Source organism: Mus musculus, chromosome 16 (assembly GCF_000001635.26).
Source record: "Mus musculus strain C57BL/6J chromosome 16, GRCm38.p6 C57BL/6J".
NCBI lineage: Eukaryota > Metazoa > Chordata > Mammalia > Rodentia > Muridae > Mus > Mus musculus.
Window position 1 is genome coordinate 49951795 of NC_000082.6, and position 27911 is coordinate 49979705.

The 27911-nt window shown below is 43.2% G+C and overlaps 1 long non-coding RNA gene and 1 other non-coding gene across 3 annotated transcripts in view; one reads left to right on the forward strand and one right to left on the reverse strand.

Moving 5' to 3' along the window:
- Gm5486 overlaps nucleotides 1-18395 on the reverse strand; it is a 44269-nt gene extending 25874 nt beyond the window's left edge. The window contains exons 1-3 of one of the 2 annotated variants that reach the window (XR_001781910.2): nucleotides 18015-18395; nucleotides 7225-7346; nucleotides 3083-4956 (exon numbers count right to left, since the gene is read on the reverse strand). This is a non-coding gene — a transcript (predicted gene 5486). The remainder of the gene's footprint in view (nucleotides 1-3082; nucleotides 4957-7224; nucleotides 7347-18014) is intronic. The other variant, XR_003951931.1, reaches the window with a different exon arrangement.
- Nucleotides 4036-7118, forward strand: Gm19723 (predicted gene, 19723). The gene is made up of 2 exons (NR_153658.1): nucleotides 4036-4152; nucleotides 6726-7118. It is a non-coding gene; the product is annotated as a predicted gene, 19723 (long non-coding RNA).
- Nucleotides 18396-27911: the final 9516 nt, after the last annotated feature.

A 27911-nucleotide genomic window follows, 5' to 3' on the forward strand; every position in this document is an offset into this window, starting at 1 on the left:
TGTGTGTGTGTGTGTGTGGTGTATTTCAGCTTTGATAGGTCAATGAGTTGGTTTCTGTTGTTGTTTGTTGTTGTTATTTTCTGTTTAATCCTCCTGACCTAACACTAGAGGCATCTGGACATCTGCAGAAGGGGAGTTGGTAAGTATGGTGCTTAGCAAAAGGCTACTGTTTCATTTTCAGAAGATGTGTCATCAGTAACCACAAGATCTGAAAATGAGACTAGACTCTGGCTTGACACGGCTCTTAACACTGTACAGCATGCGGTGCTCCTGATGGATTGCTCATCACAAAAGCTCCAGACAATGACATTGCAGTAGCAGGGACGAAACATACACAGGCGTGACTCTGCTGTGCCTTCTCTGACCCACACTTTGTCCTGAGATGCAATCAGTCAAGTGCGGACATGTAGTTGTACACACATCCTGAGCTCAAACTCTACTCTGGATAAATGCCAGTGCCCAGAGAATATATCTTTGTGATCCAGGAAATCCAGGGACCACAGCCGGACACTGTGCTGAGGTGGCGGAGCTTCCGCTTGGCCAAGCAACTGAAAAAGACAGGGCAGAATTAGAAGGGGAGTCAGGGCACAGCATGTCACTTGCCACTCCCATAGCTCTAGAGACAAGCTGCTATTAATCACTCTGACCACATCTATCAGGCTTCTCTCATTTGGTCACAGCTCACAGTCACAGCAGCACAGCCAGGGTCTCCTAATAAATCATATACAGCAGTTCTATGGTGAGGATGATGCAGGAATGAGTGTGTACCATCTTAGCTATGAATCCCTGCTGTTAAAAATGGAGCAAAGAAATATCTGCTGGTTGCCAACCAGGTTGCAGAGTTTTAATTATGCACATGTGGTCTTCCTAAATTCTCTTTTCCCCCATCTCTCTTCACATTTTCATCTAACACATACCATGGTCCTACATGGAAATTAATAATATTCCTCTTCTCAGACCAAAAGACTGAAACTCAGAGATGCTAGGACATGTACCAAAGACTATACAGGTAATGGTGAAGCTAGTATATTTTGGTTCAGAGAGGACAGAGGAAGATAGATGGTAGAAATTGGGTTAAGGTGGGAGCAAAGATGAAAAAAGAAAGACAAAACTATCACCACCACCAGCAGCAACAACAGCAAAAAAAAGGGGGGGGATGGGATGTATTGATTAGCTTTGGTCAACATCACATAAACTGGAGTCACCTGGGAAACAGGAATATGGATTGAAGAATGATTCCCATCAAAGATATGTCTGTGGCTGTTTCCTTAATTGCTAATTCGTGTGGAAGGACCCAGCCCACTATGGGTGGTGCCATCCCTAGGAAGACTGATCTGAACTGTATATGAAAAGTATCCGTGTAAGCCTTGGATAACAAACCAGTAAGCAGCATTCCTCCAGGGTTTCTGCATCAGTTGGAATCCCTCAATGACAGACTATAACCTGTAAGCTGAAATAAACCTTTCCTTCTGCAAATTTATTTTGGTTAGTACTTGTCACCCCAATGGAGAAGAAACCAAGAGTATGAGGAATAGTCCAAGCATAGAAAGCAAATTACCTTCACGGCTGAGATTCTTATGTTACAACTTTGCCACATTCAGGCTGGTGACTCCATTCCAATCATCTAACCATGGATTCTCAATTTGCAAAGCGAAGGTAGTGATCTCCAGCCAACTGCTTCATGCTTTTCAGTATGAAATGAAAACGGATGCATACAATCTCCGAAGCTGAAGATGCACAAAAAGGAGCTATTCCTAGGAGCAGATCTGGCCAGAGTGGCCAGTGGATGGACAAAGTCACAAAGTCCCTAGGTGTGTCCCTAAGTGGGACAGAAGGCTGAACAGTGAAAACCTATGAGTCTTGTGGAACTAACCACTGAAATATAGGTAACCAGGTATTTCTCAGCGTGGAGACATGAAGCCATCTTTGCGCTGAGATTCCAGAGAGCAGAAATCACTTCTGTCATATCCTGTGTAAAATAGCAACCAGTCATTTTCTACCCCTTCTGGGAGGATATTATCAACTTCAGTGCTGTACCTTAACTTCATATTAATGACTGTCTGGGAAGGAGTGAGGATCACAAATGTGCTGAATAGTCCCATGTTGAGCGGGAGGAAACAGGAGTTTGGCTCAGAATGATCACTGGAGAGATTAACAGTGAGGTAATTCAGAAACAAGGCAATCTGAGGAAATGCTGTTGTGAAATCAACTCCAGGAAGAAAAAAGCCAGAATGGAATGTGGTGTATTTGTGACAAAAGGAAATAGAGCCCATCCGGATGGTTCCTATAAGGGGCGGGGACTGAGCAGGAGTGTTGACAGATTGAGTGTCTGGAAATGAGGTTGGACTGAGCTTAATTTTGTGTAGCTGAGCAGGAAAACAACACTGCCTTTGTAAACACCAAACTTCCTAGTGTGTGCCTAAAAAGAGCTGATTTTCTTTCCCCAGTGATTGTCTACAAAATTGAGAAAATAAATAGATAGGCCCATATCCAAAGACCATCATCACTCTGGTGAGAAGGAAGCAGCCAGCCTTTCTTCTTAGGTTCCCTGGGATGGAAGACTAAAAGGCATCCCAGAAGGCATAACCACATGGAAAGCTCAGGAATTTGTGAGAAGGGTCTTTGCAAGGTGGTTCAAGTTAAAGATCTTGAGAAGAGATGATTCTGGATCAGGCAGGTAAGGCCAGAAACCACCAGAAGTAGCCTTAACAGACAAACAGGAAATTAGATGCATAGAAGATGACGCCAGGTGAAGGAGAAATGCCTAGAGCCACCAGAAAACAGAACATCACCCTCACGTATTGTTGATGATAGCTGGATTACAGACTCCCATTCTCTAGAATTTGAAGAGCAGATAGTTCTGTTTGCAATGCTACCAAATTGAAGGCTATTCACAACAGCAGAAACTGTAAACAGATACAGGTGATAATGATAAAGTCACTTGGTAGCAGAAGTCATGAGAAGTCTCCGATTACTCTCTTTGTATACAGAAAGTGCATTCCTAAGAACCAAGGCGGCAGGGCTTTTGACCTGCATCTACTCTCTAGAGGAAGGTACAGTTTCAGAACCAAAGAGGACTTACAGGACTTGTTCTTGACACAGGAGCCTGGTGAAAATAAGAAGCACTACTGAAGGTTTCAGAGAGGGGACAACCAGAGGTTTCAGTTGTATTCCCGCTGTTGACTTCATCAAGTTCCAGTGGATACTTCCAAATGGTTCCATCGTCACACAGATGACCTCGGTCAGGTTCAGTGGGTCACAAAACAAAGCAAAAAAGACATCAGTATGGATGTGCGACAGAGACACGTGAGGAGAGGTGGGGAAGCGCAGGAGAAAGAGGAGAAGAGAGATGTGAGAGGCAGAATGCTCTATATCCGTTGAGTCAATCGAGTTATCAAAGGACAAATTTAACAAAAGTTACAAAAAAGAAAGAAGAGGAAAAAAAAGTAAGGGAACAGGAGCCAGTGTAGAAGAGTGAACGCGGTATTCCTGAAGATGAAGAACTAAACACAAAAGTGTAGGTGGGCGTCCAGGATCATACTAAAACTCCAGTAGCCCTGGGAATTAAAAATCTGAGCACAGAAGATTAAGATGTGACAGGAGTCCACCAGGCTTGGATTTGGACAGTAGTCCCGCCGATCAGTTGCTCTGTCACTTGTCCAACCTAATGTTTAAAATGCAAATTACAAACCTCCCCTCATGGGCTGGCTGGTGTAAGGTCTAAGGAGCATCACAAAGCATGTGTGTCTTCCTGGGAGGAGCTGGGGAAATGGCTTCTGCTGCTGTTGCCCAAGGACACAAGGATCATAAGACAAGCCTGTGTGAGCTGGGGAGCCAGGCTCCTTCTAGAGGAGAACCTATCTCACCTATGCAAAGCAAAGCACTCATTCTAATTGCTGTTTGAGATTGGGTCTCTGCAGGAAATTGCCTGCTGTGTAGCGGCTACCTTTCTGTGTGTTCTGTGTGGAATCACAAGGGCTAGAAAATTCCATCTCCCAGACTCCTCTGCTACTGGTTCTAGAATAGATCATGCCCAAGGGCTGCCCTCATGGGAAAAGAGTGGGTAATCTACAGCTGGGTAGCAAAAGATCAGATGTTAACTCTGAGGAGCAAATGGACTGATCGTGCCACCAAACAGAAGAACTGGTCAAGGTGAGGAAGCCGAGACCCTGTGAAATGCAGAATTGAGTGCTGGGTGTGGGCCCAGCTCCCTACCAAACTCCACCTACTCTGTAACTATGGGCACCTCACTGAGAGGACCATGACAATCAAAAACTTAGCATAAAAGCCTGGAGTTCTCCTTGCTAATGAGGTATCTAGGTACACCCCCCCCACACACACACACACACACAAGTGTTCAGCCATTGGGCTTCCCTTCCTGGTCATTCCTTCCTACAAAAGGTATTTAATCCCTGGTTCACTCTGAGTAACGTGTGTATTTACATTGGCCATCAAATAAAACAATAAAGCAGTTTGGACAAATGAGGACCATCTGTTAATCAATGATGGTGTTGGGGACTGGGGAAGGTTAGTCATAAAGAGTCATGCCTAAATCTCCCAGACAAGGCCTTCTCTCTCCCAGCCCCTCAGTACTCTCTGCACTCACTTGGAAAGAAACCAAGTTCCACCCCAGTCCCTGGATCTGCCTTCCCCTTCCTGACTGGCATGTGGACGCCATAAGAGGAAACACAATACTGTGGACCCCATTCCCAATTTCCAGCTAGTGGTACCTCAGCAGTGCAGAGTTGACTGGGAATCACAACAATCGTTTCAGATCCCGATGTTTTCCACCTGTGGAAACACAATCTGGAGACCTCCTTTATAGACTGCCCTCTGCCTCTCCTGAGGTCCATAGGTGGTGCTCCAGACACCACAGCGGCACAGACTGGCATAATTCCACAGAGATGGCAATGATAGTCCAGGGCCACGGCCTATGACTGATGGCTTGTGTAACATCTGAGGCAGCAAGGATCAAGAGTCAGAGGCAAGAAGGCTTCTGGAGGGGAAGACTTCAGTACCAGGTGTCCGAGGTGATGGTTGCCCCTACACCTCACATCTAAATTAAATTTTTCTTTATTTAAAATACCTAGAATGACTTTTGCATGACATCAGCTCTTTGAGAAGGCATGGGGAGTCTAGGGGCATAGTTTTAGGGGCTCAAGAAGACCTTCTTCATTAGGAGATTCAGCCTCACATTTAAAATTACAGATAAGCCTCAATGGAAACACAGGGAAGTCCAGAGTGTTGGTTTGTGTAACTACTGAGGATGATCAGTGATTGCAACACAGCTCGGGGTTAGAGGGAGTGCTACAAGGAGAAAGAAGGGAAGGAAAGCATCAGTGGCCAAAGGTCACGTTTACTCAGTGTTCTGGTTAGTTTTTTGTCAACTTCACACAAGCTGTCTGTCATCTGAGAGCAGGCAACCTCAATTGAGAAAATGCCTCTATGAGATCAGGCTGTTATCAAGCCCTAGAACATTTTCTTGATTAGTGATGGGTGGGGAAGGGCCCAGCCCATTGTGGATGGTACCTTCCTGGGAGGATGCTCCTCCGTTCTATAAAAACAGGTCATGAGGAGCAAGCAAGTAAGCAGCACTCCTCCATGGCCTCTGAATCAGCTCTTGCCTCCAGGTTCCCTCCTAGTTTGAATTCCAGCCTTGGCTTCTCCCAGTGGACACAGGGCATGTAAGCCAAAGAAACCCTTTCCTCCACAAGTTATTTTAGGTCGAGATGTTTCATCACAACAATAGCAACTATAACTCAGCAAGTCTTAACTATATCATTTTTTACTGAATTTTTAAAATAGTAGTAAAGGGTACTTAGAGTGAAATGTATGTCAGCATTGGGTGCCGTTCTTCAGGCTCTATTCAGCATGCTTAATGACATAGTCTCTCACTCATCTGAAACTCTTGGACTCAGCTAGGCTGGGTAGCCAGGAAGCCCCGTCCGTATCTGCCTCCCAAGCACTGGAATTGCAGATGCCCATAGCCATTCTTGGCTTTTTTTTTTTTTTACTAGAAAAACAACCTCAGGTCCTCATACATGTATGTATTTCTGGCTGACCTCAATCACATAGTTCTCTTGCCTTAACTCTCCTGGTGCGCCTAACCTCAGAACTTTGTACATTTTTCCAAACTGAAACTTTTTTTTTTACAAGTACATGATAACTAATTGCTCATGGCCTCCTATTCCTAGACCCTGACCACCTCTATCTTGCTCCTTGTCTCTATGAATCTGACCAGACTAAGAACCTAGTATATAGAATTATGCAGTGATTTTCCTTTTGGGTCAAAAATAGTTTCATCTGGAATGATGTTTATCCACGTTGCAACATATGTCAGAATTCATTTAAAGTTGAGGTTTTGAGATGGATGTATCACATTTTACTGATCACTCATCTCTCATCGGGCTTTTGGGCGACTTCCACTTTGTACTACCATGAACAGTGCTACTGGAGCATTAGTGTAAAGGGAGCTGACGCTCAGGGTAACTCTAGGTTTAACTTAGGGGGATCTACCCCACTGTTTTCTACAGCAATGGGTTCCCTCATTTTTCACCCAGCACTGTACAAGAGCTCTGATTTCTCCACATCCTCCCTGCACTTGCTGTTGTCTGGGGTTTCTCACAGAGCTGCCCTAATGAGTGGGGACTGATACCTCATTGTGAGTTTGATTTGCATTTCCCTACTAACCAATGATGCCACACATCCCTTTCAAATGCTTACAGGCTATGTATGTATCTTCTCTGGAGTATGGAGCTCAACTTTGAAAATGAATGAGAAGGAAAACCAAGACACTCAAGTAACTAAAGAGGAAAAAGAAAGTGACGTCTTACCCTAATATGAGTTTATGAAGAAGGAAACTCTTTTCTCATAAAGAAGGTGTGAGACCACATGTCCTATTCATACTGCGTGCAAATGAATGAAGAATGATCTCCCACCCATACATACTGAGTGCAAATGAATGAAGAATACTGGTGCTCTCCCAGTCAACTAAACTCCATCCAGACGCATACACCAATGCAATTTCAAACAAGTTGCCAAATAAGATGCATATAGCGCTCAATGTCTATTGAATGGATGCATAAAACCCTATGAGAATAAAACTTCCCTTATCCTTCAAGTTGTGGCTGAATGATGTGTGCATTTAGGCTCCTGGAGCAGGAAAGAGAGACTGGTGTGAAAGGGAGAGAAAAATCAATGAACTGAATAGAGAGAGCTACTTACTGCTTCTTCTCCACATCACACGGATGCCCACGCAGGGAAACTCAGTAGTGTGCAGGAGAAAGGTCTCTTGCAGGCAGGAGGGACACAGATCACCTGAGATGGGAGCACAGGAAGGAGTCTACCTGGAAACCCAGACACAGGAGTGATCTTCTCAGCTTTCATAGTTCTTCCCCCCCCCCCTCCAACCCCCGCCCTCTGCTTTTCCTGTTTGTAGTTTCAAGTGTATGCAAATTACCGGAGCATCTGAGACCTGACTCATAGTCACTCTCTGCAGCTTCTATTGAGCTGTGTGCCATTCACAAAAGAATAGTAATGAAGTTAATGAATGGCCAAGTTATCTAAAATCTATATTGAATATCATTGCTAGCTAACAAAAAGGGAAAGAGAACAATGTTCTAATGGTAAGCACCAGCGGAGTGACATGCAACAGATGCCTAACATGTATGAATGAACGATGGGTGACCAACTGAAAATCCAAGTGCCCACCATTGTTCTCTCTGAGTCCCTATAGTTGCCCTATAGTTGATGTCCTTACAGCTGGTATACTTGCTGGCTTTCAGGCCATATAATTCTGCCACCTTTGCTTGCTCCTGGCTCGCTCTCCATCTTCCATCCATCTCTAAGGACTATCCTATTGCCTTCCACTGACATCCACACCACTTCTGCTCACTGTCAAGTTCTATTCCATGGTTTAGTTTGCCATCTGTATCCTAACTCTTCTCTTTCCCATACTCTATCTACACTCTTGTAAATCCACTAAAATTCCAACACAGTGACCTTTCTTCCTTATTGAATGGAATAACACCAGGAATACTATATCTAGATGCCTGTGTAAAACATATACCTGAATAATGCAGGTATAAGGTATTAAAAAAATCTGCCTATACAATAATGAAAAATACACAATCTGTCTAGGAAGTGAAATATAATAAAACCATGGGTGAGGATTAGAGAGACATGTATGATGTGACATGGTCTATGATTGGTTTTGCTGCTATACCCTAGAAGGTCTGCATCCCTGGTCCAAGTTACTGACATCATGGTTTACACCTTAGAATAACAGCAGAGAACTTGAAATGGAGGCGTGTCCTCATCATCCCTACCAGATAGAGTGGCACATTATGCCTACTTCTATGAATAATACCGGTTTTTATGTTGGCCATCTGCTTTCCTTCTGGGAGTCTAAAATTTTGATATGTACCAGTCATAGCGAGACTGTCCATGCCATCAACTCCCAATTCAGATACTGAACACTGAGTCTCCAAAGTGTTTTCCCCTGATAGATGACATTCCCCAGGTTATCTTGGAGAATTCAAATGCAGCAGTACCACTGGAAGCTCTACTTGGCTTCTTTTAGGATTTGTGCCATGAACCTATTGTCTTGATGAATCTTGCTCTTATATTTTCATTATAATAAATTGTAGCTGTGAATAAAACTAAATATGGAAGTCCTAGAAATCTGTAGAACCCTGGGAGTGCACATATAAGCTATGTTTACACATGCATGGGAAAAGCCTAGAACTATAAAAACTCTTAATTCTTACAAATAGGTTAATCTTGTCACTTTATTATTGTGTTACATGATAATATTTGTGGGCATATGACTGAGTTTTAATTATGTGTATATTTGGTGATCTGCCTTAGAAAATGATTGCTTATACGAATGGCCCCATATTCGAGGAGTCCCATCGAAGAATATTCTGTTTATGTTCCTAACCATCTCTGGTGACTAGCATTGGGTCTGGCATACCATAGGAGACAGGAATGATGATTCTCATTGAATTTGAAAGGAGGCAAACAGAGATGCATAGCAGTGACTCAGAAATAACCTAAAAGATGTTATTTACATCTAGACTCTTCTTTCTAGTTCCAAACCTTCAATCCCTTTGATTTCTCGGTTTATTTTAATCCTTTTCAATTTTCAACCCTCCCTCCCTGCATTTGCAAGAGAAAAAGAGAAGGCAAAAAGCAAAAGAAGAGGTAGATGCCCATAGATAAATGGCTACAGTTTAAATTTCCTCTCTCTCAGCTCAGCCAGAGGCAAGCATCTGGCCCTTTCATTTGACACAGTTTACCTAAAGGGTATAGTGTGTCTTCCTCCTCAAAGAAATGTCTGCTGGCAACCTGACTGCTGTATCAAAGAAGGCCCTATGCCTGTGCAAGGGAGGGCATGAAGCAAATGTGGAAACTTTAAAAATTCTAAAATTCTCTTCCTTTTGATTATACGCCATTCTGAAAGAGAGATTAAATACATGGTTAACTGTGGGGGTGAGACTAGGTAGAGATAAGCACGGGCTAGTGTTTATTTCTCACCCCAGGCGTTGATAATATAGAGCTGTGAGATTTTAGAAGTTAGCTGGTACATACATATACATTATGGCAACAAATTCTGGGAGTTGTTAGCATGTAGCATTTGAGGGGATCTAAGTAATTCAGGAAATATGCAGGTATACTTACCTAATGGGTCAAGAAGAGGAGGAGTTTGGGATCCTTTAGTCTACCATTCAAGCTGACACCAAGCCTAAGTTCCTAAATGTCTGTCATGCTTAACCCTAGATAAACATACGCTATATAAACAAACAGCTATGAGATGGCACTGAAACGCATGCTTCACATATGCACATGAATTTTGTATCGCCAAGTCTCAGCCAATCTGTGAAATATTCCCACAAGAAATGGAGTACATTCAAGTGGTCAGGCTGGCCCTGCTCAGGTTCTAAGAATAATTTACAGACATCTAGAGCCATAATTTAAATAGCAGCATAGTTCCTTTCTGGGCTACTGCTATGTGGGCTTCCAGCCACAGTCTCAAATAGGTTTTAGTCCTGGGGAAAAAGCAGAGCCTGTTCTCTTTGTGTGCTGTGGCGGCCTGGCAAAAAGGTGAATCTATCGACTCCCGTTACAGAATGTCAGTGTCTGCTTGACATTTTCATTACTAATAGTCATTTTTCAAAGTAAATTCACACTTCAGTTGCTTCTTAGTGGTCATAAATGGTTGTCAGACCTTGCCCAGGGTTCATCTAGATATCCCTTTGAGATATTCTTATTAGCAAGTGGACAGATTTCCTCCACTTGCTATAATCTATAACCTGCCTGAGCCAAATTTAAAAAAAAAAAAAAAGAGGAGCTTCCATGACAATTTCCTCTGGGGTTGTTCCTAGGGATCTTTCACATGATTTTAGCTGATTAATGTGAAAACAAGGACTTAAGGTGATAAAATTGAATTTGGAAGTCAATGTAAAATAACTGAGCACTTATTTGAATAATAGTTTGCGGAACATCACTAGCAGAGAAAGATTTCAGATGCCCTATAGCTTAAGTAGAGCGAGCTAGAGACAGCAGAAGAAGAACTCAAAAAGATGCCCTAGTAGCCAGATTTTATTTCATGTCAGGTGACTCGGAAAGCCCTTGGTAGGAGGTACTGAACAGTGGGAGGAAGTGGTCTGATTTAGCTTTGATTAAGACCAACAGAAGGTGAAACAAAAGAGAAGTGTTAGAGCTGATTGAAGAGATGACAGTGTTTGGACCAGGGTGGTAGAGTTGAGCGGGGTGGGCATGGCCTTACTGCCAGTGGATTCTAAAGGCTAAACCATGAAGATTAGGTGCCTTGTGGGAAGTGATAAATTAAGTGTGCATGAAGGAAAGTTGGCAAGGTGGATGCAAAGGTTGTGACCATAAGAAACTTCAAGTAAGCATCTGGCATACTCAATGTCCTTTAGCTAAACATGTTTTCTAGTATGCTTTTCTACATCAGTGATTCTGGAGGTTGGGGACCCTGCAGACTGACAGCCTTTTTAGCTCCAGTCAGTTTGAAGGCTGTTTCTACAGCATACTTCCACCAAAGTCACCTGTCACGGGGCACCCAGGAGCACGCAGAGACATGGAGGATACTCACATGAAGAAGTGAGTCATTCCAAAGCAAAGGAAGAAAGAGTCTGCATATAGATGGTGCCAGTCATGAGTGAGCTTCTAGTGTAAGCATGTGCAGCCTCTGGCAGGTCCTTCGCTTGGGTCTCTACTGACCTCTGAGTCCCAGGAAGGAAAAGATAATGAGCATCGGAAAGAGAGTGGTTTCCGTTAAAATCACTCAGAGGACATTGTGGGAAAGGAATGAAGGAGGGTTGTGGAAATGCTGTTTTCTGGTTATGATATTGCCAGTGCAATCTTAAAAAAAATCGCAAAAGCTACCTGCACTGGACCTGCCCAAGACTGGTCCTGCCAATGATCGTTCACAGACAGGGAAGAAACTTCCTCATGGTACAGGACTCATCCCTGCTGGAATGTTGGCTACACAACCGTTCTTGGAGACAGGAGTCCTTGTCTCGTGTTGTGGCAGCATCGGGTGAGACCACTGAACTTTTAAGGATAGCTACAAGCCCGTGGTCACCCAGACCACCTCGGTTAAACTCAATGAGTAACAAAACAGTAAAGACATGAGTGAGGAGAAAGGATTTGTAGGAAAGTGGAGTGTTGAAGGGGTAGGAGGCAAGAGTATTTGCCATGCATTTTTATGTACATGAAAATGTAAAAAAAGAAAATTAAAGATTTATTTTTATTATTTTAAAATTACATGTAGATGTGTGTTTGTATGTACATATGGACACCTAAATACAGGTGTCCATGGGGCCAGGGTCTCAGATTCCTATGGAGTGGGAGTCACTTGTGGTTATGTTTGTGAGCTACCGATGTGGGTGCTAGGAACCAAACAGGTCCACTGGGTGATCTTCCCAGCCGCAAATCAATATATTTAATGAATAATTTAAGTAACTTTGCGGGTCCTCCACCCTGAATAGCACCCAGCTGCAACCCCTCCCGCACTGCCCAGGGAGAAGGATAGAGTTAGGAAGACTTCAAAAATATATAGCCTGGGACAGGGCTTCCCCTGCACGGGCTGCAGGAAGTTCCTCGAGCCCCTGGAGATGCTTAAGGATAGGAACTACATGCCTGCACCGAGGCTGGGAATTATAGCCAAGAAGGCATGGACCACAGGAGCTCTTGAGAAAAATGTGGTTTCTCAAGGAGAGACAGGCTGCATGCTAGAAGGAAAACTACAGAGAACCCAACTTGCACACTCAGGGGTCCAAACACAGCAGAGACACCCCCAGGTAGGGCCGGAGTAACAAGCAGCAAGGATAAATTTAGGATGAGTGGGATAGTGGAGAGCTACACTAAGCAGGAGAATCTTGAAAAGGTTAAAATACTGAGATAAGAGGGTTTTTCTCCCCTTAAAGATGTTTAACTGTAGTATTTCCCTTTGAGTGAGGATTAAGTTGCAAAATGAGAGCAGCTATGCTAATCAGGGTGAGATGAGCAGGGGGCCAGCATTTTGCCCTGGGTTTCTGCACACACAGTCTCTGCTGTAGTCCTGTCAGCCCCAAGACACCCTTAGGATTTATGACCTTGGTGTCAAGCCCAAACGCAGCTAAGGCAACGAAGCCAGCAGGGCCCTGATTCCTGCTAACCTTCAAAACGCTCCCACCAGCCTCCAGGGACCTCAAATGCTTCTCATGGAGCGTAGTGGCTTTCTTACTACAAATAGGAAAGGGGGATTTAAAATGCTACCCAACGCACCAGTATGAGAGTATAAATAATGAATGGCTTCCCAACGGTGCTAGATGGATGGTAAATGGGTTAGGCATAGCAGGAGCTTGCAAACCAGGTCTAGCCAGTTCCTGTCTCACTCTCTGATTGCTGCAGATTGCTGGCACACCATTCAACCCACTGTGGTAGGTTTTAGTCCTTTCTGTCCCTTTAAATCATCTATGGAGTAATGTGTGCTGTAGATAAGAAGTAATGTAGATAAGTTGCCGACACTTGGGCCTCAACCAAGACTTGTGAGATCAAGGTCAGTGAGAGAGGAGGGAGGAAGCAGCCATAGCTTTTCCATGGCAGCTCCCCTTAGGAACCCTGAGTTGTTAGGCTCTGCTGCTGGGCAGCTAAAACCTGGGTGATTATATGTCACAACAGCTGATGCACAGACTCTTTAAGTAGGCAGATGACTATGCCTGACTTGGGGTGCTGTTAGAATTCAATGAAATAATATATGAAGCACTGTGCCACATACATTAGTAAATGTTTAATAAATAGAGGGTCTTTTTAAAAACAATTATCATCCTTGTTATTACAGGATGGTCACATTGAAATCCACCAACATCTTGCAGGCAGGACAACGTGTACCTCAAAGATTTTGTGGCTGGGTTGGTGTCACTCCAATGGTAGCATTGCCTGATTACAGAAGACGGTTGGTTCAGACTCCGTCCATATCCCCCACTATATGAAGTCTTAGCTAGGGTTACCCTTAGAGATTCTCGGGAGTTCTCATTGTACTAGGTTTCTACCTCACCCCTGAAATGCTCTCCAGTTCCACTCATCTCTCTTAGTACTCTCTCCTCCCACCTAATCCCTCCTGTTCCCATCCCCACCCAACCCTAGTCTATCTGCAAAATCCATTCTATTTACCCTCCCCAGGAAGAGCCATGCATCCCCGCCTTGAGCTGTCTCTGTTACTTAGTCTCTGTGGGCCTGTACTGTATCACCATTAGCCCTTACTTTACAGCTAATGTCCATTTATAAGTGAGTAAGTACATGTTTGTTTTTCTGGGTCTGAGTTTCACCCTTAGCTCTGGGAAAGGAAGTCCAAAAAGGGAGTAGCCTTTCTGAGTGGGGTTCTCAGAAGCAGAAGGGAAACTTTGAAGGAAAAAAAAAAAAAAAAAACCCCAGCCAACCAAACTACTCATTATTCAGCTTTGCAAATGTGTTGCTGCTCTGGCTGCTGCTGGCACTGTGCTGGAATTAAATTAGAGGAGACAGTTCATTTATAAAACGCCTGTGATGGGCAGGCTCTGCACAGTCCTCTAAAGTGACTGCCGAAAGGGTTATACAAAAGCACAAGAGGACACAGGTCGTGCGGGAGATCCCAGGTCTATGGGGAACCCCTGTCCTTCGCTAAGGAAAGGCAGAGTCAACAGCTGTGGACTTGACCTTCCTCTCTCTCTCTCTCTCATTGGCATGCTGTTTTTACTAAATCAGTCTTCTCTGTGAAATAGGACAGACCTACCACCCACCAGTCATTATCTGTTTGGACAACAGCACACAGCACCTCTCTGACCTTCAGGAACCTCTTTCTCAAATCTAGACTAATATTAAGACCTTTGAAGTCTGCTTCTTCAACGAGGGGCTCATTTAATGTTTGAACTAAAGTCAATAAAATGAGACCAAAGTCCTACGACAGCCCCCATGCCCTCCCCTTAATGGAAACTCCAAAAACACTAGCTTCCAACTGGGACCAGACTTTGAGTCTCTGTTTCCGTGTCAGAGGGATCTGTCAGTGGGGACAACAGTACAGGGGGTTTCATTCCACAAAGCTGTTAAAGAAGAGTCTGCTGGGTTTCCCCTGTAGGTGAAAGCCTGTGGTGTGTATGTTCATGTGTGTAGATGTTTATCCACATGTACACACGTGTGTGCTGAGGCCAGAGGGCAACCTTGATTGTTCCTTCAGTGCCAACAATCTTGGATTGTTCCCTCTCTCTCTCTCTTTCTCTCTTTCTCTCTCTCTCTCTCTCTCTCTCTCTCTCTCTCTCTCTCTCTCTTTCTCTCCCCTTACGTGTGTGTATGGGTGCATGTGTGTGTGTGTGTGTGTGTGTGTGTGTGTGTGTACCTGTGCATTTGATTGTGGAGGCCAGAGACAAATCTCAGAATTTGTCCTTTGCCCATTCTGCACTTTGTGTTTTGAAACAGGATCTCTTGGCTTACCTTACCCACCTTGGGGGTTACATTTGCTCATAGTCTCATAGTCATATTTAGTGGGTGCTGGAGATATGAATCCCGCTCCTCATGCATGCATGACAAGTACTTTAACAACTGAAGCATCACTTCAGGCTCAACTCCCCTCCCCGCACCTTGCTTTTGAGATGGGGTATCTCACTGACTCGGACCACTGGATAGGCCAGGCTGGCTGCCTACCCACTAGGTTCAGGAATCCTTTTACCCATAACTCCCCAGTGCTGGGGTCACAAGTACATGACACGATACTCAGCTGTTTTTTTTTTTTCATAGGTTCTAGAGGATGGAACTCAGGTTCTCATGATTGCAAACACTCCATTAACAGAGCTTTCACCCCCAATACATGAGAGCCTAGAACTCCTCAGTTCCCTAAGGACTATTCAAATAATAGGACGGAAACTGGTTTGGGTTGCTTTTCTGTTGCTGTGTTACAATATTGTAAGCAAGGCAACTTATAAAACACAGCTTTCTTTGGAGGCTTACAGCTTCAGAGGAAGAACTCGTGATCATCGTGCACACAGGAAGCACTTCCTGTAATGGCTGCTCACTAGGCGATTACTAGGAATTAATGCAGCCGAGAAGATAATCAATAGATGGCCCACTGAGAGTGGTCCACTAAAGTAGAGCTGCTCTTCAGGTGCGATAAATAGTGCGTTTAGAGTGTTCAGTACCATAATAAAGGTTGTAATTAAGTGAGTGAACTTGGCATCTTAATAACTACATGCTTGAAAAGATTTAAACTTCAAACTGAGACTCGGGGTAACACTCATAATCCCCCGGATGGGCTTTCTTTCTAGAGGAGAGGATATTATGTTGGCGGACTCTTCTCCTGAGGAGCCGACAGAGCAGATCTCTCCCCAGATCTTTATGATGTTCAAAGGAAGAGGTGACTTTGAGTGCTGCCACCGTGTCTTTTGTTCTCCGTGTTTCCTGCTACCTTAATTAGTATTATATTCCTAGTGGAAGAAGAAGGCAGGAGCAGGAGCTAGAAGAAAAACCAGGGGAACACTAGGCAGGGATCTGATTGCCCCAGTAGTATGCAAATCACTTACCAATATACAAAGAGCTTTGAGAGAATACAGTGGGCCTTCCCATAGCAAATCTTTTCCATGCTGCGACTCGTTATTAGAAATAGAAGGGGTTTCTACAATCATTTGTGCTTCTTCCCTCTCCACCTTTGTATAAGTTACACACACACACACACACACACACACACACACTTAAAATCTAATGTCTTGTTCCCTGTAGATTTTAAACAAGTGCTTTTTTTTTTTTCCATTCCCTAAGTGACCTTCAGATACCTGCTATGATTACAAATCTTCTGTTTGGTAATTTATAAAAGACATATTCTGTTCATTTTTATTCTTTCCTGGTGATGTAGATAAATTGCCAGGCATTGGAAAATGGATGTTGACATGGTCAAATATGCCCCTAAGACTTGGCACTGAGAGTCAAAGATTGAGCAAAGGAAAGACACCCTATTCATTACCATGTTTCTTTGTTTGTGAGCACACTGGCTTTGATCATAATTCGTGGACAGTGTTTATAGAAAAGCCATATTTTAGTTAAACCATAGTTTAGTCCTAGGAAGCATGTATGCCCCAGAGGCATAAAGTGAGCCTGTCAAAAAACAGCTGAAGTCTCTCTGCCACAGGCAGTCACATTGCTAGAGTGACCTCCAACTGTGGCTATTCCTAGTTCTGTATGTTCTCTGAGTTCTCTGGTAGAGGAGATCACAGACTTCAGAATGAAACAAAACACAGTGGAAATCACAGGGGATGTTTCTAAGCTTAAAACTGCCATTAAGGTTTAGCTTCACAGTAAGTGAAGTACCTTGGCTCATATGCTGGTGAGAAGACACACGTGTTTATCCAGTCTGGCTCTCTTCTGTCTGTCAGAGATAGAGTGCAGAGTAAAGATGCAGAAAGCATCGGAGCATCTTTGGAATGTCTTCCACTTTTGCACTACCCCGAATTGATCCATGAAGAAGCAGTAGTAAGGGTGGCTGGGTCTGCTCCTCAAGGCAGACAAACAGCAAATCCACCTCTTTACAGAAGCACTCAGCTCCTCCATTCTTGTATAAATGGATTGGATGTCCAGCATATATGGGCCATTAGCTCTTTAGAATCAAAGAAGAGAAGAGGAAGGCTACAGAAACAGCTTAGTGGGTGAAGGTGTCTGTTGCCAAGCCTGGGGGTGCAAGTTCAATCTGTGGAATCCATATATCAAAGGAAAGAAGAGATTCCCATGTGCGCGCGCACACACACACACACACACACACACACACACACACACACACAGAGAGAAAGAGAGAGAGAGATCAACAAATGTGAAGAGAGGAGTAGAAAATACAGGGAAAAAAAAGAAAAAAGACCAAGAATAAAAAGTCATATATGATGACACACCCCTGTAACTCCTCCACTGAGGAAGCAGAAAGGTCATTAAGTTGGAAACCAGCCTGGACTATTAACTGAGTTCCAGACATACACAGTGAAACCTTGCCTCAAAAAGGGGTGGAAAGCATCTCAGACAAGGAGAAATTAAAGAAACTTGGGGGGAAGGACCAAAAGAATACTTCTGTGATGGCTGCCTTCAGTCAAAATCTTAAAAGTTATTCTCCTGGTCACGGTTTGGACTGACCAACCTTCTTGGTGTTTCTGTTCCTCCTAGGTAAAATTCCACACAAGGGGGTGGGGGGGTGGGGGTGGGCTGAAGACGTGGTTCAGTGGTTCTCTTGCAGGGGCTACACATATGATTCTCAGCATCATCATGGAGGCTCACAACCATTTGTAACCAGTTGCAGGGCATCAGAGGACCTCTTTTGGGCTTCATAGGAATACATGTGATACATATATCTATACACAGCCAGTCAGAGACACAAGTAAAATAAAAATAAAATCAATCTAAACAAAACAACAACAACAACAAAAAGCAAACACTCCACACCAAGAAGGGCTCACCCCAGGTAAGGAGAATAGGATAGGATTCCAGGCACTACTAATACTCACCTGGATGTCTTTGCAGTGGCTTGGACTTGCTGAAGTTGCCTCTGGAAAGCTCCAAGGTCATACCATTCTGAACACACCCTCATTGCCTGTTATCTCAGAATTGGAAGTGAACTAAGCAGGGTCAGGCCTGGTTAGCAGTTGGTTGGCAGAGTTGTAAAGGATCTGGAGCTGCAGGTTGAGGGGGCAGGTTGGAGCACTGGGGGTGGGGGGTGAATTGGTTAATTTCATGCCTGCCCCTACCATGTAGGGGCAGTGAGAGGAACATCTAAACCTTTGGCAGGGCATCGGAAGCACTCTCATGACTGGGCCACCTCAAGCTTCTGTGGTTATAGCAAAGTGTGAAAAAGACATCAGCACTGTCTGCGTAAGAGGTAGTGTCTAGCAAAGGAGATGGCTTTTAAGTAAATACTAATGTAAGAGGGATTTGTCTTCACTTGAGTGGCTGGACTAAGTGCTATGTCATCCTCCTCCAAGAGCTTGGGCAAGCACAAGGGTTCTGGGCAACCTTTCCTTTTAGAGCTCACACTTAGTGTGGAGATGAATGTGTATGCATAGAGTCAGAGGGAGTTGAAAGACCATCTGGTCCCCCTTCCCTTAGCTCAGACAAGTTCACTGACACAGAGCCAGAGCCACGAGGCAACTTGCCATGATCACATGGCTTATGAGCCCACAGATACAACTTGAGGATGTCTACCAGAGCACATACAAGATGCAAATGTGTACCCTAGTACGTTCTAATTATATAACATGCATATGTTTATTAGTGGAAATGAGAAAATGGAGGGATGGAAAGTCTGAAGTCAGAGTGGCAACATTTGTTATTTTGGAAGGCTTTTCTGCACAGCAGATAAACTTGAGCAATCCTGGGAATCCCCTTTAAGCAAGATGATGAAGCTGCATAATAATGGCCTGACTCATGAACTGCCAGGAAGTTGTATGATATTTACACAGTGGCCCTGTGCAATTCTTCTGTGAAGCCTGCACCTTCCTAAGAAAACAGGTTTCTAGGTCTACAAATGGTAGACCTTTGATTTGGCCCAGCTCTATCTTGGATTCATAGAACTCTCATTCAGGCAAAAGAGGCAGGGGAAGGTGTTTTCACTTCATTCAAACTAGAATTAAAATGAGTTAGAGGAAACTGTCTCTGGTGGCTATCCAGGGATTGACTAAAAAAAAACTACCTGGCATACTTTGTGAGGACTCCACCTCCCATCTAAGAGGGATGATGCTCCTCAGGTGACCAGGACCTTTTGGTGGGCTTGGTGCTTGCTTCTAATCAGAAAGGTCATCTTGTTTTAGCTTGAGACTTTCCAGAGGCTGTCCAGGGCCCTGGGAGATCTGTACACACACTGCCTGCTGAGAGTTGATAGGTTTTTATTTGAATATTCTATCAAAACTGTGGTTAAAGTTGGATGATGAATTACACCCAGTGAAACTGATACTGGCAGGGACTATTTGAATATTCAGATTGTCTAACTTTCAAAGTCTGTGAACTAAAACTGAATTTGGAGTCGATGCAAGATCCTAGTTTCTATCCCAGCACCACCCAAACCAAAACCGAGCCCCAACTCTCAGGACCTCAGTTTCCTCATGGTTCTGTCGCCTCTGGCTCTGCCTACTGCAGGCTTCTGACCTCAGAATTCACTCTCTGGAAGCAGGTCCTGATCCCTCTGACTCAGAGCTTCTAATGAAGAAGTGCAAGTGGGTGGTTGGGCTTTGGGTTTCTGTGTCCAGTGTTATCTGGAACCCCTTGCTGTCACTAAGGAAACTAACCCAGTAAGACAACCTTTTCCTAGTTCTCCTGCCCGCCTTCTCCTTAGCCAAATGATTGATGATCTATAGGCTATCACAATATATTTGGAACAAGGTAGCTTCTTCATTAGGTACTTGTGGAGACAAAAAAAATAAAATAAAATAAAAAATATAGAAGGTAGAATTTTTTATGTTTTAACAATCATCTTGATTGCATAGAACCTGACCCCCACGACCTGTGATTCAAACTTTTTAAAGGATAACTCTTAATTGCTCATTATGGTACTTAATTCCAAATGACAAACTTAAAAAGAAAAAAAAAAGGAAGGAAGGAAGAATCAACTAGAAGCAAAATTTATTCATTACTCAACGAAGTAGTGAGATTTCAGCTTATTCAAGCAAATATGGACCCCACACAAATGACATGTGATTTAAGACTAAAGAACACTTTTCTTGACTGTCATAAAAGAACTATTATTCCCAGGGAGGCATGGACAATTGTTCCCTCCCCCTTTTTCTGTGACTTTGCCTTCTAGATTTTTGTTTCTACTGGCAATGTATTCTCTTTAATAAAGTTTTTTTTTTCCCCAGCTTTAATTTTATTTGTAATTCATTTTTACACTCCCTATTCCATTCCCGGCCCCCCATCCACTCTACGACTGCTCCACATCCCACACCTCCTCCCCACTCCACCCCATCTCCATGTGGATGTCCCCACCCTCCACCTTACCTGACCTCTAAACGCCCTGGGGCCTCCAGTCTCTTGAGGGTTAGGTGCATCATCTCTGAATGAACACAGACCTGGAAGTCCTCTACTGTATGTGTGTTGGGGGCCTCATATCAGCTGGTGTATGCTGCCTGTTTAATGGTCCAGTGTTTGAAAGATCTTGGGGGTCCAGATTAAGCAGGTCCTCCTACATGATTGCCCTTCTCCTCAGCTTCTTTCAGTCTTCCCTAATTCAACAACAGGGGTCAGCTGCTTCTGTCCATTGGTTGTGGGCAGATATCTGCATCTGACTCTTTCAGCTGTGTCTTAGTTAGGGTTTTACTGCTCTGAACAGACACCATGACCAAGACAAGTCTTATAAAAAACAACATTTAATTGGGGCCGGCTTACAGGTTCAGAGGTTCAGTCCATTATCATCAAGGTGGGAGCATGGCAGTATCCAGACAGGCATGGCGCAGGAGGAGCTGAGAGTTCTATGTCTTCATCCAAAGGCTGCTAGTGGAAGACTGACTTCCAGGCAACTAGGGTGAGGATCTTATATTCACTCCCACAGTGACACACCCATTCCAACCAAGTCACACCTATTCCAACAAGGCCACACCTTCAGATGGTGCCTCTCCCTGGTCCAAGGATATACAAACCATCACATTCCACTCCCTGGTCCCCAGAGACTATTCAAAAACATGAGTCTATGGGGGACATACTTAAGCATAGCATAATGTAAAATGCATTTAGTCCAACTTTCAAAGTCTTCATAGTCTATAGCAGTAGCAACAATGTTAAAAGTCCAAAGTTCAAGGTCTCTTCGGAGATTCATTCAATTTAAAATTAACTGTAATCCCTAAAGCAAGGCAGGAAACCAGCTGGGCAAACTCCAAACTCTGCATCTCCATGGCTGATGTCAATGCGATCTTCAGATCTCTACTCCTTTTTCATCTTTGTTGACTGCAACAAACTGCTTTCTCCTGGGCTGGTTCCACTCCCTGTTAGCAGCTTTCCTCAGCATGTATCCCATGGCTCTGGCATCTTTAACATCTTTGAGTCTCCAAGGCAATTTCAATGTTACAGCTTCTTGTTTCAGTGTCTGGGATTCCACTTGATCTTTTGAACTCCTCCTAAGGACTGGCATCGCTTTTCCAGCTCTGCCCTCTGTAGCATTCTAAGCTCAGGTTGATCCACTCCACAACGGCTGCTGTTCTTGGTGATCATCCCATGGTACTGAGATCTCCAATACACTGGGGTGTTCCACTCCAACTAGGCTTCACCAATAGCCTCTCATAGGCTCTCTTCAGGGTGCCAAGCCTCAAATCCTTTGCATGACCCCTTCAGTCCTGGGCCATCAACTACAGCTGAGGCTTCACCTTCTCCAATGGCCTTCCCTGGCCTCTCACGGTGCTAAGCCTCAGCTTCTCTCCATGATCCCTTCATTCCTTCACAAGCAGTACCACCTGAGTGACTCTTACACATTACCAAGTCCAGCCGCAGCATGAGGTACAACCTTGGGTATCTCTGGAACACAGCTTCCCAGAAAACAATTTACAGAAGATTTCACCTCAGTGATGCTGGTCTCTTCTTAATCACTGCTAATTCCTTAGCTCCAGCTAACCAGCATCAATTTTTCCATTAGTTCCTTCATTCTTAACTCTAGAGCCAGAGCCACATAGCTGAAGCTGCCGAGTTCTGCTGCTTACAGGAACTAGAACATGATCCCCTTGTACTATTACATTATCACTAGCTTTTTGTTTTCTAAATCCTTCACTGCCTAAGCTTGGCTATCCTGGTTCTTGCTCTGTAGATTGACCTTGAATGAAGAGATCAGCATGCCTGTCTCATGTGATTAAAGTTATGTACCACCATGACTGGTTATAAATTCAGCTGGGTAGGGTCTTGCCACAAGAGCCCACTCCCTTAATCTGTTATTTCCTAGAACACAGGATTTTGCTCCATTTCACTTCCTGGTATGCCTTTAATACTCGAGCCATATATTTTATATTTTGCCTTTCTAAGCTTGCTATGCTTATTCAAACTTCTCTTTGTGAGACTTAACCAGAGTACAAAGTCTCTGCTGGGCTTTTTTAAAACTTCCTTTGTCAATGCAATTAATACAATTAATCCAAGTCTCTTCACCTTAGCCTCAGGCAGACTTTTTCAGACAAGGGCAAAAAGTAACCACATTCTTCACCAAAATACCACAAAAACAGTCTTTATGCCACATACTGAAATTCTTCTCCTTTGAAATCTCTTGGGCCAGGTCAACACAGTTCAAATTACTCCCAGGAACAAAGTCTTCCATATTCCGACTAGGATGACCCATTAAGCCCCATTTAAAGCATCCCACTGAGTTCCAAATCCAAAGTCCAAAAAATCCACATTTTTTCAAATAAAAACATGGTCAGGCCTATCACAGCAATACCCCACTCCCAGTACCAACTTCTGTCTTAGTTGGGGTTTTACTGCTGTGAACAGACACCATGACCAAGACAAGTCTTATAAAAAACAACATTTAATTGGGGCCGGCTTACAGGTTCAGAGGTTCAGTCCATTATCATCAAGGTGGAAGCATGGCAGTATCCAGACAGGCATGGCACAGGAGGAGCTGAGAGTTCTATGTCTTCATCCAAAGGCTGCTAGTGGAAGACTGACTTCCAGGCAACTAGGGTGAGGATCTTATATTCACTCCCACAGTGACACACCCATTCCAACCAAGTCACACCTATTCCAACAAGGCCACACCTTCAGATGGTGCCTCTCCCTGGTCCAAGGATATACAAACCATCACAAGCTGCTTGTTGGGTCATTTGGAGGGCAGTCATGATAGATCCCTTTTTGTGAGCGCCCCATAGCCTCAGTAATAGTGTCAGGCCTTGGGACCTCCCCTTGAGCTGGATCTCACTTTGGGTTTGTTGCTGGACCTTCTTTTCCTCAGGCTCCTCTCCATTTCCATCCCTGTAATTCTTTCAGACAGGAACAATTATGGGTTAGAGGTGTGACTGTAGCAACCCCATCCCTCACTTGATGTCCTGTTTTCCTGATGGAGGTGGGCTCTATAAGTTCCCTCTCCCTATTATCAGGCATTTCATCTAAGGTCCCTTCCTGGGAGTCCTGGGAGTCTCTCATCTCCCAGGTCTCTGGTACATTCTGGGGGTCCCCCAACCTCCTATTTCCTGAGGTTTCTTGTTTCCACTCTTTCTGCAGACCCTGAGGACTTCAGTCACTTTCCCTCACCCAATACCAGATCAAGTTTCCCTTTCCCTACTTCCTACCCCACCCCCACCCCATCCACTTTCCCTCCCAGGTCCCTCCCTCTCTCCCAACATGTGATTGTTTTCTTCTTTCTCCCAAGTGGGACTGAGGCATCCTCACTTGGGCACTTCAGCTTGTTGAATCTATTGAATTCTGTGGGCTGTATCTTGTATATTCTGTATGGTGTTTTGTTTTGTTTTGTTTTGTTTTGTTTTGTTTTGTTTGGCTAATATCCACTTATTAGTGAGTACATACCATGCATGTCCTTTTGCATCAGAGTTACCACACTCAGGATGATATTTTCTAGTTCCATCCATTTCCCTGCAAAACTCAGTAAACTTTCTTACTAAAACTTCTCTATATCCTTTCTGGTGTGGTAAGTATTTTAACCCTTGCGCCTCCAGCTTATCACCATCATTCCTGGCATGACATCGTTCTGTTGCACAAACCAACATTGCTCAGTGGCACAAAGCTACATTGAAGAGGATCATGTAGCTAATCAGGGAAATACAAACTTCCAATAGAAAAGACCTTTAAACTATAAAAAAGGATAACTTACTGAGCATCCTGTTGAGGAGTCATCTCTGTATCGTATCATCTTTGAATCATTTTACAAGTCTGTCACTTCTAGAAACTGATCATAACACAAGGTTCTCTTGTCTATAGCAAGGAAACCATGCATGCAATGAGACTGAACATTGCCCTGTGATATTCATCTCTTCATGTCAACACTCATATCCTTACATGTGTGCTTGCTTTGAATTCTCATTTGAACCCATTAGTCCATCTCACTAGCTTTCTCATTAATGAATGAGTTAGATAAAAATCTTTGACATTTGTTCGGTGGATATTTGTTTGAGTGTCATGATTTAAAGTATCTAAAAATACTAGCCTTTAAAGCAAAAGTAAGCCACGTCTCAGACAATAGAGCTACAGAAGTATTTTTAATATGAATCACAGTGATTGCTAGAGCAGAATGTAAGAACAAGCTGACTTCTGTAAAATGTCTAAGTTGATGGTCCAAAAGGCCATTAGCTAAAATGACATCAAAAAAGGGAGTCTGTGAGATACTGGATTCTGAAACACAAAAGGAGCCAATGAAGCATTGGTGTCAGTGAACTGGGACTTCCATTGGGTGGGTACTTCCGTCGTCACCCCTCATGTCTTGACAACACTCCCCTGGTTCGATATCTACATGTCTAAACACTTCAGCTTAAGGCACCTTATGGGCCACTTCCCATCCCAGTATGATAGGACTGTTCCTTCTTGCCTGCCCACCAGTCCAAATATCTCTTCCTTATGGGGAATTTTTTTTTTAATTCTCACTTTTCATTTTGAATGTTCAAATCTAAGACTGACATTCGTGACACAAATGCAAAGGGGCTATCTAAAAGTGATATCCTTTTTTAAAATTTTTAATATAAGATTGTATTAAATTGTCATAGCAGGTTTAAAAGCCCTATGCTCAAGCAATCTTTTTTCCTTCAACCTCCCAGTAGTTGGCACTATAGGTGTGTACCACTATGCCTGACTTAGGATCCATTTTGATGATGCTAAGTTTGATATATGACAAAAATGAAATGTCTTTGGGGATTTGAGGATTATTTTTAAGAAATTTTATTATTTATTTTTTTAAATTATTTACTTATTTTCCCATAATAAAATTTAATAACCTGAGAAAAAGATCCCCTAAAATGGACTATTTGAATTGAGCCTAAAACTCTGTTGAGGTATATTCTTTACCTACGTGGGCTCCCTCCCTCCTTTTCTTTTCCTTCATTCTTTGTTTCATTAAGAAAAAAAAAGGCAAGGGAATATTGCAACAAATGATATCTGTTCAGTGTTGCTGCTCTGGACCCAACCTTTCTGAGTCATGGGACACACAATCACAGGAATTAGTATACTGAGAAAGCAAACTTCTCAGGATCTGTGTCCCTGGGGAGGGAGTGACCCTATGACTCCACATTAAAAACCATCTCCAGTCTCCCAACCATGATGTAATTCTTTGCAGGCAGTATTTAGCCTTAAAGTTGCTCTGCTCTGGCCATGGAAGGCAGAGATAGCAAAACCTTTTGCATATTGCCAGGTGCCAACCATCAGCACTCAGAGATAGAGACGGGATTCTTTTTCAAATAATGCAAACATTACTAAGATTAAGGGAATGGCCAATTTGACACAGACCAATATCTGAATTGAACATAAGGATTAACAAGATAGAGAATCAGTCCTGATTCTCCTGTGAAAAGATAAGAAAAAAAGACATTTTTAGAAGAATGGGACTGGATTTGAACACTACTTTTATGATAAATGATCTATAACAGAGACTCCAATGGAAGTTAACGTCCTGTGCAAATGTAACTCTTATGATGTCAAGGGTACAAACTTTAAGCAACCATTCACACCGGACAAAGGAGCCTCAAGGGCATGGGAAATGTACTGTCAACTCTGAGGATGAACTCTGAGCCCTGGATCCCTGGATCCCTATAACCCTGAGGCGAACAAAGTTTCCCTATATACACCTCCAAGTCCCCTAGATTCTGTCAAGTTATAGGATAGAGCAATGTGCTCTCCAATTAGGAGCAAAACAACAGAGGAAAGAGGTCATTTACTTAAGCATACAAGTTCAATGGTAGATGCCAAGTTGGCCTAATTAGAATCGGTTCCATAATTTCATAGATGAAGGGCTTGGTAACACAGTACAAATAATAGTCACAGCAGGAATAAGCAACAGGAAAGCATCCACATGCAGCAAATATCACTGCTCTGAGGATGGCGGCCTACCTTGAAAGGGTGTTTTCTGTCTTTCATGTGTCTTTCATGTCAAAGACATGTTTGATAGGAAGAGAGAAAATTGATAACATGTTAGAAGATAATGAGCCTTTTCAGTGAGCTGGGCAGAAGATGAGTCTGCACAGGCTCGTCAGAGACTCTGCACATCAGGACTTCTTCCTCTGGCCAGGGAGATGACGAACAAAAGCCATCTTTGGCAGTAGCATAGTGTATTTCTTCTACACAAGTATGATGGCACAGTAGGTTTGCCCTGGACTCTTTGAGGGCATTAGAGATGGCTTGGGGATTTGGGAATACCGAAGGACCAAGTCAAGTAGTCAAGTAGTTTCTCCTCTTTGGTTTCTCTCAGGAAAGCTGAATTGTGCTGTGCCCTGGAAAAGAGTCCTTTCAACCAGTGGCATGAAGACTTGCTTGGCTTATGATGGTCTTTTGTTGTGATAAACCCATTGTAACAATGGTTCTCAACTTTTTAATTCTGCAACCCTTTAATACAGTTCCTCATGTGGTGGTGACCCCCTAACCATGAAATTATTTTCATTGCTTCTTCATAACTGTGATTCTGCTACTGTTATGAATGGCAATGTAAATAGTTTTAGAGATAGGGGTTTACTAAAGGAGTCCCAATCCACAGGTTAAGAACTGCTGTATTGTAAGGTTTAAAAATATGAAATTTATGAAAGTTAAAGACATTTCTACTTTTTGTCCTGTAATTTCACCTTTAGGAACCCACCTTCAGGGAAATAAAACTAAACACATAATCTAGGCATAAAGATGCTCCTTAGCAAATTATAAAGGTAAAATAAATGACTATCGGTCTTAAGGCACTAACTCTGAAGTTTGAAACAGTGAAAATCTAGGGTATGTTTGCAATGGAATGACTAAGGTTAAGATTATAGGGAGATTTTTGTGTTATCAGGATACATCTATCTATAATATTTTTTTAAAACCCTGCAAGCTAGTAAATTTTAGTGTTCAATAGAAATTCTCAACTCTATAAAAGTGTATATATTATGCATGGAAATGGGAAATCAATGAAAAAATTATCTCTGTGTGATATGATTATGGTTGAATTTGATTTCATTTCCTTTACTTTTTAATACTACAATTTTTCAAAGTTTCTATAATAAGCAAGTAATTAATATAGAACCTAAAAATCAAATCTTCCATGTGCATATCTATTTTTGTAAATACTGGTGCATACCTCCTTGCTTCCGTAAAGCAGCTCAGGCTTAGTTTTTCTGAGAGATGTCCTCACATGTGACAAGCTCACTATTCTGGGGGGTGGGGAGGGTGGAGTGCGCATGTGCAAGCCAGTATGCCTGTGGAAGCCAGAAACTGATGTCTTCCTGTATTGCTCTCCATTAAATTTTTTAAGGTGAGTGTCT